Source organism: Seriola aureovittata, chromosome 8 (assembly GCF_021018895.1).
Source record: "Seriola aureovittata isolate HTS-2021-v1 ecotype China chromosome 8, ASM2101889v1, whole genome shotgun sequence".
Taxonomy (NCBI): Eukaryota; Metazoa; Chordata; class Actinopteri; order Carangiformes; family Carangidae; genus Seriola; species Seriola aureovittata.
This window is the reverse complement of record NC_079371.1, coordinates 5,251,296-5,267,816: the sequence shown is the minus strand read 5'-3', so window position 1 is coordinate 5,267,816 and position 16,521 is coordinate 5,251,296. Positions and strand designations below refer to the sequence as shown.

The window sequence follows — 16,521 nt, the reverse complement described above, 5'->3', positions numbered from 1 at the left end:
TGCAACACTGACACTTTTCGGCTTAGCATGGTTTTAACTATCACTTTTGGTCCTAACAGGGGAAGTGAAATGGGAACTCAACGAGAAAGAGAGAACGAGAGAGAGAGAGAGCGAGAGAGAATAAGATTGTCCAACCCTAGTCTGTACTGTGCCCTTTAAAGACTCCACCTGTCAATTTAACTGCGATTAGTTCAACTCTTCTCTTTCAGTTTTCCACAGGTTGAGTTTGTGCCTCCACTGCACATAAATCCCCTTCCCTTTATTCTAAATGAACAAGTATTGTCAGTGGAAACATAAAATGCATCACATCCCACAGGGACCGGGCTGTGGAACGATGTGCTACACGCCGGGTGTTTACACAGCCGATGAGACAGCTCCTGTGAACCTGCTACAAGCTGCATCTAAACTACTTCACATCAAGGAGTAAAAAGACAATATGAAGGATTATTGAGGATGTTTCCAAAGGTCAGCGTCTTGATCATGTGACTTCACAGATGTGTTAATGATAACGGCTGGGGCCCTTAATCAACCACACCTATTAGCTGCAGTAAACCCAAACTGCAAACACTGATAACATCTCATGAACTTAACCGACTTCTTCTCCGGTGGTTAAAGGCTGATTCAAATCTGATACGTGCCGTTCTCACTTTCTGCCTGTGAGAAGTAGAAGACATCACGTCCAAACGTTGTCGGGGTTTGCATGACAACTTCACCATTAAGCCTTAAGAATCATTATTACTCAGTGGTCAATTTGGCGTGCATGCAATCCACTAAACAGACAACTGATAGCAATAAACAGTCAACTTTAATTAAGTCATTAAATACAAGTAATGAGCGGTGCTGACTGCAGCTCCCGTAGTGAGGACAGACAAGGGGATAACAAGCAACGCAGCTGCAAAAGCTCAAATTATTCTGTTCACAGAAACTAAAAATTTCTTCAACTGTCAAATTATTAAATAAAGCTCTCAAGACACTGCAGCTGTTCTACGAAATACAAGATGATAAAAGGCTTTATGACACCCAAGAACACTCATTATCACAGACATGAAGGCCGTCAGATAACACTGCACTTTGCAAGTAATCATTAAGATGCAGTATAGAAAAAGATGATTATGAAGTTCCTGTCTTACAATCCAGTATTTATCACGGCGTAGCAGATAGCTAACTAACAAGCAGCTCGAATTACAAATGAACCTCAGTCAACAACACCATCGACCTCTAGACAGCTGTTTGTCATGAGTGGATTAAATAAAAAGGGGTGGTCAGAAGATTGAACGCATCCGTCGTTTCCTCAAAGAAATGTCAAATATTTCCGCTCTGCTTTCAATTTGCAGCAGTAAAGCCAGGCTTTGGTGGAACAACGTAATCCTGGCTACATGTTGTCAAGGTGCAAAGCAGCTCTTCTCCATCCAAGATAATCATCCTCGGGACCACCAGCAGCCGGGCCAAATGGTGCTGGGTTTTTTTTTTGGGGGGTTGGCTGCAGCTGGTGTATTACACACGTGTAGTTCACCAGTAGCACTAGAGGGAAACCAACTGGCCTCTTTTCTGATCTAAGAAGCCTCTTGTTCAGTGAAATATTTTGGCAATATGGACACATGGAAGCATCAACCACTTCAAAGGGTGAACAGATATTTTCCAACTCTCACAGCTGCATGGAAACAGTTCAGTTACATTTCAAATGATCTACTTGTACTGAATGTAAGTATGAAAATTAATGTAATTTTTCCTCAAAAACTAGAGTTATCACCTCGTGGTTGTCTGCTCACACTATTGTCAGGTTACATCCTTGTTTATACAGAGTCATATAAATTATGTGTTTTCTGAGGTCACACTGACCTTTCAGTTCACCCTTGAGCCCAAGTGAGCGATTGTATCAAATTTGAAGGAATTCCCTCAAGGCGTTACACAGAAATTGCATTCAAAAGGCCAAAACCACATTTTGTGAGGTCACCGCAACCTTGACCTTTGACCTTTGACCACCAAAGTGTAATCAGTTTGTCCTTGGGTCCAAGTGAATGTTTGTGCCAAATTTTAAGATATTCCGTCAAGGTGTTACTGAGATATCGTTTCCACAAGAATGGGACAGGCAGACATACTGTACGTACAGACGGATGGACGGACAACCTGAAAACAATACGCCACGGCTCTGGCCGTCGCAGAGAAATAAAAAAATAAAATAACATACACCCTAAAGTTATATATAATTTTTATATACAAATTTTTAAGAGCTGAGTTATGACTCTGGACTCGACACGGACCACACTCACACTCATCTTGTTAGTCTCACTTTTCCAGTTTGAGTCATTTTGAGACGCTTCAGGACGTCACAATAAGCTGACATGATTTTATCATCACTGCAGGGTTTCCTTTACTGATACAAGAGGCAGACAAAAACTACTTAAAGCTGCAACAATTACTCGATTAATCGATAAACTGATCGACAGAAAATTCTTCTGCAACTGGGCTTGGGTCGATATTTGATAATACTGAATATCGCTTGATTTCCCACTATATGCAATATGTTTCATAATATCAGGGGGGAAAAGTGTGACCCTCATTTCATTGTTTTGCTTAGTGTAAATGCATGTGACAAATTAAACTTTGAACTGCAAGCCTATCAGCAACTATTATGATAAACTATTAATCATTTCCATTATTTTTCAAGTTTACATTTTCTAAAACTTGTGTGACGTGATTTGACGGTTATTGATCAATAAATCACCTGCTGAGCTAAATCTGAGAAATCCTGGCACATCTCATCTCTTTATCAATATGGTTTTTTAAACGACAGCCACTGGCCTCATTAAATATGTGGCCTTTGCTGCTGTGCTCGTTTTTCTCTGGGCTTAATATTCTGTTTCATAAATGTCTAATAATTTCTTCTGACAGCAGCAGAGGTGCCTCCACTAGAATATGCAGCGGGAAATTCTGCGCTCGCACCTTGAGACGAGTCCAAGAAACCAAGGGCAGGGAATGAGGGAGGCAGCAGCGGTGAGATGTCTTCAACAACCATACACCTCGTCTGAGATCAGTTTGTGCACCTCCTTCTCTGGGACGGTGGCACTGAGCCACCGGTCCCATTATTTTCGAGTGTGAAACTCCTCCCTATTTAGGTGCATTTAAACAAGGCATTGAGCACACTCCAGCTTCAGGATCACTGAAGGAGTCAGGATGAAGAGTCGGCCGATTACACCCCAGGACTGACACAGCATCACTTATCGTCATTCATGATAACGGCTGCAAAGCTGTGGATGTAACATGAAGCTCCTCGCAACCGTGGCTTTAACCCAGACACTCAGCTGGGTGCCTTCAAACTGTCAGTCACTGGGTGATTTTTTTTTTTTTTTTTTTTTTTTTTTTTACAGCCTCTCTTAAATTAACTGTCTGCCACAAGTTTGATTTTTACAGGCCATTCTCATTTTGTGACGGTTGTCCTGAGGCACAGAGCTCTTCCCTCCCGCCACGCTCAGAATAATCTGCATAAAAGCACGATTAGGACTCAAACAGGCATTTGTCTGGTGGACAAGATCAAAGGATTAGCTTTTATCTGAGAGAAAGGAGCCTGGATGTAGTGTCAACAAAAAGCAAATGCCATAACTTGATGACTTAGTGCTGAATATTATTATGAAGTGTCACAGGTTAAGCTATTATACTGTGATTTTATAGCCGCTGTGGGTGAAATTGTGCAACAGCTTAAGTAGTTTATTGTTGCTGGACGTTGGAGCTATGCCTGCACATTAACAGATACGAAACTAATCCAAATTATGTTAGATTTTTGTATTACTAAAGTAAAAAAAAAAAATGCATTATTGTCTCCACCAGTGAAATTAAATTTACCTGCCTTCAGTCTGCCGTCTCATTTTGAAAATTAAAACTATGACACACATTTTCCACACTTATGTTCAGCCCTGGTTAAAATGACATTGTTTCAGTGCTGAAGGCTCAACTTTTGTAATTACCTACTGCATGTCACTTCCTAAAAAAAAAAAAAAAAAAAAATACTGAGGTGTCAAAACTCTCTTAACTTACTGTGCCTGTCAGAAACGCCACCTCTTCCATAAACTCAGCGCTGACAGTGTGCAGGAGTCTGTGACCTGCCACTTCTCCTGACAATGCCTCAGTGATAAGCTGTATTTTCAAACCTTTATTTACCCAGGGAGGGCTTGCTGAGCGTGTGTTTGCTTTCAACACCTCCATATTCTTAGTTACACCCAGTTAAAAAAAACAACAAAAAAACACAGTCACCTACAATTAGCAACTTAGCAGCTCCACTGGTGCGACTGGGAGTTTTGTTTTTCTGGTTTTATCTATGCAGTTTTCACTCCTCATACTAACTAACTTTTTTATTTAACACAAACTGATGACACAAATTAAACAGAATTTCACAAGTACACCAGATATTCAAAAAGCTGTAGTTCAAACAGAAAGATGAAGAAAACATCTTGCAGACGATGCTATAATATTGATGTTAATTTATTAAGATTTCACAGACTCTGACCTTTTATCGTCCATTTCTGAAACTTAAAACTGACTTGCTTTCACCCCTGATCTTACACCACTTAACATCACTTAGAAACCAGTTCGATAGAAACCACACACAGGTCAGAGTGGTCCTCTTCTAGAGCTCTTGGCCCTCTGACCTCCAGGGTAACGACACCAGAGACACTGGAAGCAGAGAGGATTTGTGGTGGGGGTGGGTCCTAGACACCACCAGCCTATACAGTGAGATCAGCTCTGCCAGTGGAGGTCATCAGAGGTCAGTTAAATTTAAACATCCACGGTCACAAATGGGGCTGCAACTACTGACTTTTTCCATTATCAATTAATCTGCTGATTATTTTTCATGAACGTTAATTGTGGATGAGAAAATGGCAGTGCTTGTTTTGATCAACCAACACTCCAAAAGCCAATGATAATCAATTTATGATGAAAAGACAAACAAAAGCAGAATATCCTTCATTTTAGAAGCTGGAACCAGCAAGTGTGATTAACTGATTATTCATTGTCATTCAAATGTCATAAAATAGTTAAATATGACTCTCACAATTTCCCAAAACCAAAGCTGAGGTCATCGAATTGCTCATTTTGTCCAACCACTAAAATATAGTTAATCTGCAATAATATAAAACAGAGAGAAAAGCATCAGAAATCCTCACTTTGATCATCCAAACTGCTGTCAGCTCATCATCTGATTGATCATCATTCCAACACTAAACCCCTCCACTGAATAACTGTCCTAAGATAATAAATCCTCATCTGGTGTCCATGTTAGAGGACGTCCGTTTTGGTGGATGCACTGCAGTTACATCAGGGAAGAACTGAGAATTTACAGCATTTCCAACCAAACGATGAATTTTTAGACTAAACAAAATGGTGAGAAGTTCCTGTTTCCATCCCTCGGTGTAAAAATAAAACATTCAAATGCACCATTCAGTCTGTGGTGGAGACGAGGCTGGCTGCAACACGGGGGATGCAATGAGCCATTACGTGGGTTTGTTGGTTAACAGGCTTGCAGCAGTGTCGTCCAGTCTCGGCTTTTCCACTTTTAAACCACAAACTGCAGGGCTTCGGGCCGCAGGCAGGAGACAGGGCGAGTCGCACACGGACCCAGAGATGACAGTTATTACCCATTTACAGTACAAGCCGGGCTGAAGATCAAGGCAAGCAAGTAATTAATTCCTCATTTGGCCCACCGATGTTCATTTACAAAGGCTTTCTGGGCTCGTTAAACTGACAGAGATGCTAAATGGTGCTGTCACTTGTGCATCGCTGTGTTACAGAATTTCAGGAGAAGTTAGTGCAAACGCAGACCCTCGCTGACCCTCAACCACGTTTTATCAAACAGCTGACAGACCACTAAATAAAAGCTGACCTGTTATATTGTCTGTTTGGCTCTTTCTTTCAAGAGAGGCTTTGTCCACAATACGGCAGTTCGGTGTGAGAGGAGACGACACAACGACAAACATCACAAGATGATAGTGGAGGTGAGCTAAACCTTTACACTCAAACTCAGTGTTACGTGACCGTCCTGTAAACACTGTCTACTTCTCTTTCGCTAACCTTAATTCATGGCAGGAGAATAATAATCATCGCTAAGCTCTCTGTGAATCATTCAACTGAAAGCTGAGTAGGCAGGAGCTCCTGTACTGTTAAGAAAATATCAAAAACCACAATATGTAAACTAGTTAGTCTTAAAATGAACTAAATTACTGTTAACTGAAACAAAGAAAATACAGTCTCAAGTTTTTTTTTTTTTTTTTATGCCTTAAACAACTTGTGTGACATCTGGAAGTTTAGTGACCCAACTACTAAAACTGAAAAATCATTTATAGAACTGACACAATAAGACGATTAAACAGCTGTGTGTGATGATTTACTGCTCTTTGTTTTAAACCATTGTAATTTAAATATATTTTGGTTTGGGACTGCTGGTTAGATGAAAAAAAAAAAAAAGAAAAGAAGAACTCACCATGGGCTCTGGGAAACTCTTAATAGATAATGAAAATAAACACTAGTTGAAGCACTAAATACACATTTAAAAATTGGAGTAACTGCATTTGTTCCTCTACGGGGAACAAGAATAAGATGAGACATAAATGGCAAGAGTAACATTCACACCATAGGAAGTTATAGAATTCAGTTTTGGTGACTTCCTGCTTTACAGGTTTGGCAGTTAAATTATAAACTTCCCAGCAGGGAAAGCTGTGGGTGAAATAACAGCTAAATATATAAAGAACTGGTCCATAAACAGAAGGAGAAATATGACAGAACCCCAGTGTTGTAAAGGAGCGTGACACATTCTGAAACATCCCACTTGATTTTGACTAAAGGCTAAAAGCATCCTGCCTTCAGCTCTTCCAGCTAAAACACTTGAAACTAACCTGAACAAACAGCTGGAGAAAAAAAAAGCCTATTACATTTCCTCAAAGCCCAAGTTGACATATTTACATATCTTGTTGGGTCCGATCAAGAGTCCAAAACCCCAAAATTCATAATTCAAATGTGAATTTTATGTTTTATTTTAAAAAAATAACTTAAAGAGATGAATCCATCAACAGAGCAGTTCCCAATTAATTCTCTGTCGATCAACTAATTGACTGCTAGTTTCAGCTGTACACAAGAGAGTGGATAAAGTGATCTGTTAAAAACCAGACCAGTAGGTCATCTTGTGTAACTGGTACTCAGGAAAGCCGAGTCCCAAATTTCGAAAACCAGTAAGCAGCAATTAAATACCTCCGATATGGCCGACAGGAGGAAGGTTACGTCACCTGAAAGCCTAAAAGAGAAACGTCTCAGGAGCAGCTTTCAGCATCCGAGCACTTAATGTGCACCGTCTACCTGTCTTCATTAAAATGCCTGCACTAACAAGTGACGTCTGGAGGCTCCACCGCTCGTTTATTAGCCTGCCACCGCTCCACATCACAAACAAGCTCACAATATATCACCAGGAGTGACTTTAAAAATTAGACTAATGTGTGTGATCGTGTCATTTAGGCTTAACGCCAAACCTTGTTCTCTCTGTCTGAACAAACCCCGAAGCATGAAGCAGACAAGACATCTAACATGAGACAACGGAGACAGTCAGCCGGTGGATCTGGAGCACAGGCCCGACCGCCGCCTCTGGGTTTCTGGTGTTTTCTCCACCTGGAGACGGCTCAGCGTCTGTCAGTGGCTGTTTTTAATGTTGACACAACGGCGAGCGTGCAGCCATTTAAATTCACACAACCTGTTGACAACCAGTTATTCAAGATGTTGACATAAAACAGATACAATCGGTGAAAGCACAAGCGGGGCTGTGAATCTTATCAGGAGGAGAGTCTGAGCAGCCAGTGTAGTCCCACCTGACAGAGGGATATTCATCTACACTCATCTCCTCTCATGTATATTGTATTTGTCCTCTGGTTTTAATGCTGCTTTAGTGAACTGTATATGTTCAGGATACAAAAGGAGAATTTCTCACCCGACTGTTGAAAAGTCTCATTTAAACATTTTTTTGTTACCATTTTCTTCAGTGAAGGATTTTGTGCCCCCAGATCTAAATAGTTGATGAGAAACAAATCAATGTTGATGTCCAATCATCTAAATTACGTTTCTGAGAACTTAATTTCAGAGTTTTCTTCTCATATGGTCTGAATCCTCCGTTGATAAGTATCGCTTGCCTATTACACTTCTTTGGCTTGTTTATTATTGCTTGTTTCAGTTAACAGTTTTATTGTTCACCCATCTAAATACAGCTTAAGAGAAACTGAAGAGAGGAGAGAAACTCAAAAATTGTGTCCCATTCTCCGAACTCTGCGTCACAAAAACGCCACAAGTTCTTAAAAGTAGAGCTGAGTATCGAACTTCAAAACTTTTATGAATCGACCGAATTGGTTTGATAGCATCCTGGGTCGAAACATGCCTCGTCATTTGATACCAAAGGAGTAAATGAGTGAACCTCATCAGCATCAGTGAGCCAATAACCATGCGGCATGCTTGGACAAAGATCTAATAATGCTGGTGATTGGCTGTTCATTTACACCAACACGTTTGAGTGTGTAAAGAGGCCGAGCTTTAAAATAGAACTAAAATTTGTGCAGATATGTTTTATGGTTTTCTTTTGTCAAAATGTTTTTGATTAAACTGGTATCAAAAAAGTATCAAAGTCGAGGTGTCGTTATCAGTAGGACACTGTAACCTTCCTCAATTTAATATGAGAAACAAACTTAAGTCATATGTATACATATCATTTTGAGGTTTGAATGGGGCTCTTTTAATTACATCATCTTGTTGCACTCTCTTCTTCTGCAGCAGTTTAATGGCCCTTGACTGGAAAAATTAGCGCCACCAACCGTTGAACCATTTGTATAACAGCAGTGGATGGAAACAAGCATTCATTTGTATTTTCTTTAGCAGACTTTCTTGTAATTTAATTCAAATCTGTGTTTAATTGTGTGTGACATTTATTCTCCCTGGCGTTTTGCTCTGAGGATTGCGCATCCTCTTCATAAAGAGTTATTAAAAGAGCTCCCCCAAATATTAAGCTTGCCAACTGGCAGCTGGTGGGATATTTTGGACTCTCCGGCTGTCCATTCCTTCAAAGATCAGAACTGCATGCTACTGGTCAATGGCGCAAAAAAAAACAACTTGCACCCCAAATGTGAGCAAATTTTGTATTTAGCTTTGTGTGGATTTCCTTCACCCCCGCGAGCCAATCTGCTGATTTTAGCAATTCAACTGAAAGGATTCAATTTGCCACAAAATGTCACTATTTTAAAAACACTACTGTGACCGCGCCTTTAGGACATGGTCAGACTGACAATGGTGCTGCATGAAAACAGGCAGCCTCTCGTTCATTTCAATGGCACCACTGTGTTAATGTAGTAGTGGTCACAAAGCTGAAGGCTCCAGGCTAAAAAAAATGTATGGGGAATAAAGTGATTGTTGCTGTGACGACTTCACAGGGTTGTAAAATCCTGTCTCATAATATCATAAACCCAAGTGTAGAGTTTTGATATCTGACAGGCCTTTAAACCCACAGAGATTTAATAGAAAATGGACTTCCCAGAGTGCTTTTCATCACTTCGCTCATATCTGGAGGAGCACAATGAAGCAAGTGTCGATAACCAAAAGTCTTCACCCATCAATGACTTCTACCTGAATCTGCACTGTCCTGTCCAATATCATTTTGGCCTCACTGTGTTGCAGAATACTGCAACTATCGTCTGATTTACTCATGGCCCTGTGAGTTTTTTTTCTACAGGATTCATTTTTCCTTTCTTATCAAATGTTCAAAAGAAACTGTGCTGAGGAGGAGATAGTGAGACCAGGGCTGACTATGTGAACTGCAGCTTGATTTGTCGGCGAGGGATTCTCCACAGTAGCTCATTTAGGAAGTTGCCTGAGATAATTTCCTCTCCAAGAACAAGACAAATGCATCTTCTGCTGCTTAAGTTACTGCTGAGTTTTTTCATCATGAAGCAGCTCTGGTCCTTAAGAGGCCATATCCTGCTCGCCTGTCCTGTAGGGCCGACAGCTTTATCAGACTTCCCCATGGGACCGTTAACATTGTTTAAACAGAGCGAGGCTGCAAGCATCGGGGTAATGGGTCAAAATAAATGTCCCTTTAATAATTTATGGCCATTATGCACTAGAAATTGCTATAATATTAAAAAGAAAGCTCATTAGATGTTATTCAGTTTCAGGTCAGGGGTCAGCTGTCCAGAAAAGCTGTGGTAATTTGGGGTTGCCCTGCAGAGCAAGCAGAAACCTGACATGAAAGCCGATGCTTGGAGAGAATGTGCAGTCTTATGTAACAGCCATATCATATGGGATCTCTAAGTGCAGGCCAAGCAACATTCAGCTGGCCACGGACCATCATTCAGTCCAGTGGGGTCCTTCAGCGGAGCCAAGCAAGATGAGGTTCAATCTACTGCAACAGTACTCGACACGTTTTCTTAAAAATACTGTTTTACCGGCTAAAATTAGAAAGTGCAGCTGTGCCAGAAGAAGAGCATCTCTTCACTTCTGATTGACGTTCCATAGATTTAGATTCTGGAGTCAAGCTGAAGCACTTTTCCAAAGACAGCGAAAACAAAAAAACAAAAAAAAAATCAAAATGTTAAAAGAGTAAGTGAATGCCCCAGGAAAAGAAGGAGGAATCGCCAACGTCAGATCTCTTTCCTCTCTGATGGCATAAAGGATCAGAGAGCAGCTCGGCTGTTAAAACACGAGCACCCTGAGTGCAGTTTAGCAGCAGCGTGTTACAGGATTTGAGGCTACTGAAGCTCACAAAAGCAGAGAAAACACTGTGCACAGCGTGTGTACTTTCACAATCACAAATTAATTCATTAGAAGGCAACGTGTGAGTCAAGGGCCTTCAACAACCACCCTGTTGGTCAGGTTATGGAGGTTCAAATCTCCACTGCCGTTTGGACCTGTCACCACGCACACGATGATGAAGCCTGGGGTAGCTTTAACGTCAATATACAGTGACTGACCTAGCTTGAACTCAACACCAAAATGTCTGATACTCTTTGGTTTACCTGCTCAGTATAGAGGTTTGTGGTGTAGAGTGTATGCAAACACAGGTTTGGTAATCTGCAAATCAAAAAACACCTATATGTGTGGGCTACAACTGAGCAGTCATAGACTATGACTTGGTGAACAGTCATAGACTATGACTTGGTGAACACTCATAGATCTAGGTTACAGCATTTAAGTGTTACATGGGGCTTAACTGTGCTGCAAAAATCTCCATTTTATAAAGTCCTAAAAACCTTGTTGAACCCGATGAAAATATGAGAGAGAGAAAATATTATATGCAGCATTCTAACAGGAACCATCATATTTCAAGAATTTGGGGACACAGAGGAAAAATCAAACAATGTTTTAAGACAAAAAAAATGACTCTGCTTTGAATGATAATTTGTACCATACATGGTTATCCCACATAAAAGTTCAATTATGTTGTTAAAAATTACTTCTCCCTTGTCGACTCCATGAATATGAAAATATTTGTCTCCTACATGACCACAAAGTCCATTTCAGTGCTCTGGAGATTTCACACATCGTATCACACTTGTGTGTATGTGTGTGTGTGTGTGTGTGTGTGTGTGTGTGCGTGTGTGAGAGCTACATGCCAGACCAACACTGTCTTCCAAACTTAGTGCAATGTCACACTCATGCTGCCATGTTTGCATGTTAAATTCAGATTCAATGTGAGCCCGGAGAAACTTTACCCCTTCAGCAGATACATGTGAAAACAAGCCTTTTGTGTTGGGGTATGCGCTCACATCATTCTGTAAGAGAAGTAACAATAAGCAAAGCAACGCTTTTTGACAGGAACTGGGCTTTAAGAAATCAATTAGAGCCAAAAGTGACTTCATAAGACAGAGATTCTGGTGCAGCTCTTAAGATGTGGTTGAGACAGCAGACAGCTAGAAGAACTTTCACTTTTCAAGCCCATTTTTTCCAAAACACCTGCATCTTTTGACCTGCAAATCACCCGCACCATGCTCCCTGGGCTGCAGAGTCCCTGGTGGGAGGGGGGAAAGTTGAGGAAACCCCAGAATCTGAAGCCTCGTTTCATCCTGCTCTGCCCATCACTCACAAACATGTTACTCGCTGTGTACAGATAATATTTTAGCTGCATCTGTCCCCAAATAACTGCACAGACTTGTTGGCTGCTCTCTGCATGCTTCCCCCCCCCCCCTCCTTACAATGTCACACAGGGCTTGCTGCTGCAGCAGTCTGGCGAGGGACGACATCCACCCAGAAGAGGAAAAAAAATGCACCAACTTTGTGTCTTCATTTAACCTAAACCTCATGTAGATCCTCCACACACAGACACTCGCACACACACACGTACTGAACTTTGCACAGCAAGAGGAAGGGGGTTAGCCTAATGGTGGACCATGAGCTTTTTCCCCCAAGAACATTCCAGCTCAATGGGAAAGAAGAATTGGCTTCAGAGGAACAACACAACAGCATTTAAACATGACGAGACAGGCAGCGAGGCGACTGCCAGAGCCTCCTCTCCGGCACGGCTAACCGTGTGCATCCCGGCTAGCTTTAAACCTGCTTGTACAATGCACTTTCCTCCTTAAAACCCCCCATCCCCGGTGTGCAACTGCAGGGCCCGGCGCCGCCATACACCACCACATAGACACATAAAACAACACGTATAGCATGCCCCGTAGCACCCAGCGGAAAGAGACATGCGAAAAATGAGGAGGAGGGGGCACAAACCGGGACCGTAAACCGGCCACAGAGCCGCCGAGGACGGAGACATGCAGGGAACAAGTCTACTTGGACGAACTAACCTGTTCGGGAGCAGCACGGTCCGCTGGATATTGGGTTGAATCCGAGTTAAATCCACTATCAGTAAAACAAAGAGGCGAAAATGACCGAGCGGCCGCGGAACAGGCCGAAACAGCACTCCTGGAGCAGCGCGGCGCATGCGCAGAGGAAGGCCGGAGGTGGAGGGGGTGGGAAGGGAAGACAGGGGGGCGGGGTGAATGAGTGCAACTAATTTTTAAAATTGATCCACAGAGTGTGTCATTCATTATTAATTTGAAGGAAATAAAAGGCCTCAATCGATGGGTGTTGTGTTCAATGTGTGTGGGACACGGAGTCACGTCATGGGGACATTTTTAATCTCCATATTACACTGCTAATTGTATTATTATTGGTGTTATTACTGGCTAAACTTGCTGCTAACTTGACCAATGTCCTTTGCGTGTTACCTGGATATGTATGCCGTATGCACTAGCACTATATTAACAATGTGGCATGATGGTGTAGTTGCATCTTTCAACTCTGTGTTGCATGGCTTATGCAGCCAGTGTATGATATTACCATTTGTAATTGCATCTTTTAACATTTTATCTACATCAACATCATCAATGGTCTAAAATCGTTTTTTATTTTTTTTATTTTATTATTAATGTGTCTGTCTTTATGGCATTGTGTTGTCTTCTGTATGTAATTTTTAATGATCATCTCACCATAGGACTGCAACGAAAATTATCCAGCTGGGTAACACTGTCGATTAATGTGTGTTGTAATGAAATTGTTGGTCTCTCTGCTTAAACAACTAAACAAATAATTATTAATTGAATACAATTCTATGTAACAAAAACAGTAGGAATTCTTATTATGTTTAAAGTATTTTTACCCCTGACTACCACAAGAAAAAACGGATAAAAAAAATATCTTAGTGTAGATATCTGTGCCTGATTTCATGGCAACCCATCAAATATTTGTCAAGATATGTCATTTTGAACCAAGAGAAGATATTAAAATGGATTGTTATTGATTTCAGTGTCAGAAACAGGTTTATTACCAAGTAGGTTTTCACATACAATGAGTTTTCCTTGTTGTTGTTGTTGTGGTGCATAACAGTCAAATATATGCAAGCAAGAGAAACTACAAGTACCACAAAAGTCAATCAATCTTAATATTAATACAAAAGTCAACAAGCACAAGGCAGATGTGGATCAATAATGACATTTCATTCTCAACTTGTGGCACATCATGGAGTCCTTGAAGTGCTCAGAAAAAGGGAAATTTGAACACATGTATTCTGTGATACAGTTTGATGCCAGAACATCTATTAAATGGACTATTGGACTATTTGGGTAAATATGATAAGTTAAAATAAAAAAAGAATTGTACTTTATTGATAATGAAGCAAAAGTATGATACACTTAAAACCAAAATATATGCAAACAAAATAGGAATAGAAAAAAATATATTTATATGTACAATGAAATGAAGTGCAAAATGATAAATCACAGTTTAACAGATACATGAGAAAAGAGTATTGATTACTGTGTTATAAATTTCTTGTGTGTTTTCTTCTGTGTTTAAACAATGTCAACCAAAACTGTCAAACTGTTGGTGGTGCTAGAGGAAAAGACAGGGGACCGTCAAATTTATTACAATTCATCATGAGGGAAACATGAATATCTGAACCAAATTTAAAGGAGATTCATCTAATAGTTGTTGAGATATTTTAGTCAGGACCAAAGAGTTTACATGCAGACATCAATGAACACCTGCATGACGAAACTGACCTCTGAGCTGAACTCCCACCCCCTGTATATGATCATTTTTAAACTGATGATTAAGTATTTCTATCCAAAGTTAGGATATTGAATGAATAGCCTACGTTTTTTTTTACAGTAATTATGTATTTTAAATCATGTTGTTCCTTATATGGTCATTGGTTGATACTGTGTCCCTGCCATTTGTCCTAATCTTCCTCCTGTACTGTCAACTGTCCTTTATTGCTGTTAACACTGTATTGTCTGTCAGTCCACCACTTTGGTCCAGACTGAAACATCTGGATGGACTGAGATGAAACGTTATACCCCTGACTGCCACCAGCGGGTCAAAGCGTTCTGTTATCCTGTGAAATAGCTCAACGTTTACCCTACTGGAAGAACTGGCACAAAAATGAGTGTAAAGACATTCATGGTGCTCGGGGGATAAATCCTAATGACTGTGCTGTGCCTTGCTTCACAGTGACACTATGTCTAGAGGCTCTTAGAGTTGTTAGTAAATATTAGCACAAAACAGAGAAAATATGGATTTTGACAGAAATTGGCATCTTCCTATTATATTCAACAGCTTTTTCAATTGTGGAAAGTCCTATAAATGGTTCAGATGGTTGAAAGGTTATGTATCCTGCACTGGTTGATTTAAATTGAGCTATTGTCATGAAGTACTCCATGCTGCACGCTCTTAACTGGAAATAATGATTTTGAAACAAAAAGAAGTTGCAGTTGCCAAAATCAGAGGCCAACATCTGCTGATGCTCAGATGATTTAAGTCCATGACATCCCCACTTATGATTCAGCCCAGTGCTGCAGCCACATTTCTATTCAGGGGTTGAAGTAAAGTCTGACACTGAGAGTTTTTCAAGAGTAGACGTAGCTCTCCACCAGGATCTTTATATTCTTTGTGCAGGATGTACAATAACTCAATTTAAACCTCCCAGGGGTTTGATCAAGATTAATTTAATCAAGTCTGAGTCGCTTCTAAGCCAGTAAGCTTTGCACGAAGAAGTTTCAAGTAACTTTTATTTGTGTGATTTTCAAGCGCTGACACTTTGTATTGACTTAAACTTAGGACTATAAAACACCTCAACCTTCTTCATGCACTAAATCGGCCAAGAAAGGGTCTCTAAAAGCCAATCATCATAGCTTCATTTAACACTAGTTCAGGCAGTGTATTAAATATTAAAATGCTTCAATATATTTATATTTATAGATATTTCCCTCTATTGTGTTGGCAATATGCCATTTCAGATATCATCCATTCAAATCTTAAACAATTTAAAGGAGGATATAGTAACTCTACCTGTGGATGCTCTATAAATTGTTTGTCAAATATATGGTCAATATCATGTTTTTGCCAAATTAAAATTAAGCATTTCCATAAAACGTTTACTGTCAAACTATATATTTATATAAGATCAATTCATCATTCCCATGTTTTCATATTCACTGTTGCTCTTTCAAACTCTTGTAGCACAGGCAATATAAATGTCAATACACTTTTTGTCATGCATATAGATAATATATGCAGCGCATTAGGAGGAGTCTTTAAATATGACCATTATGTTATGAATTGGATGATTTCAACTTTCTTTTCTGAAAGACTGTGCATCTTTTGCTTATCAGTTAATTATCACATCTTTCTATAAATGCGTTTTCTCTGTTGGAAAGTGTGAAAATTGCCTCTGCTGATCAGGCCTCACTGGGCTGGACCTCTTAAATAATCTGAGAGTTGTATTTATAGGAAGGTTTTTGCAGGGCATTTATTTTTAATTGTAAGAATAGGAGCAAAATTATATAAATTTGATATATTTCATATTTTATTTGATGCCTTTAAGAGAAAAAAAACTGAAAACACACAGGCCCAGAAAAAGAACTACTGTAGATGAAAGATATGTGAGCTGATGCACACAACACAGGTAAAGGTGAGTCACTGTTTCACACACACTATCACTTTCTTTTTAGGAGCTTCCTT

The 16,521-nt window shown here is 40.1% G+C and overlaps 1 protein-coding gene across 1 annotated transcript in view; it reads right to left on the bottom strand.

The window, feature by feature from the left end:
- Positions 1-12,945, bottom strand: part of LOC130173895 (polycomb group RING finger protein 3) — a 57,322-nt gene extending 44,377 nt beyond the window's left edge. The window contains exon 1 of the mRNA XM_056383438.1: positions 12,807-12,945. The gene's annotated coding sequence lies outside the window, so the exon portion shown is untranslated. The remainder of the gene's footprint in view (positions 1-12,806) is intronic.
- Positions 12,946-16,521: the final 3,576 nt, after the last annotated feature.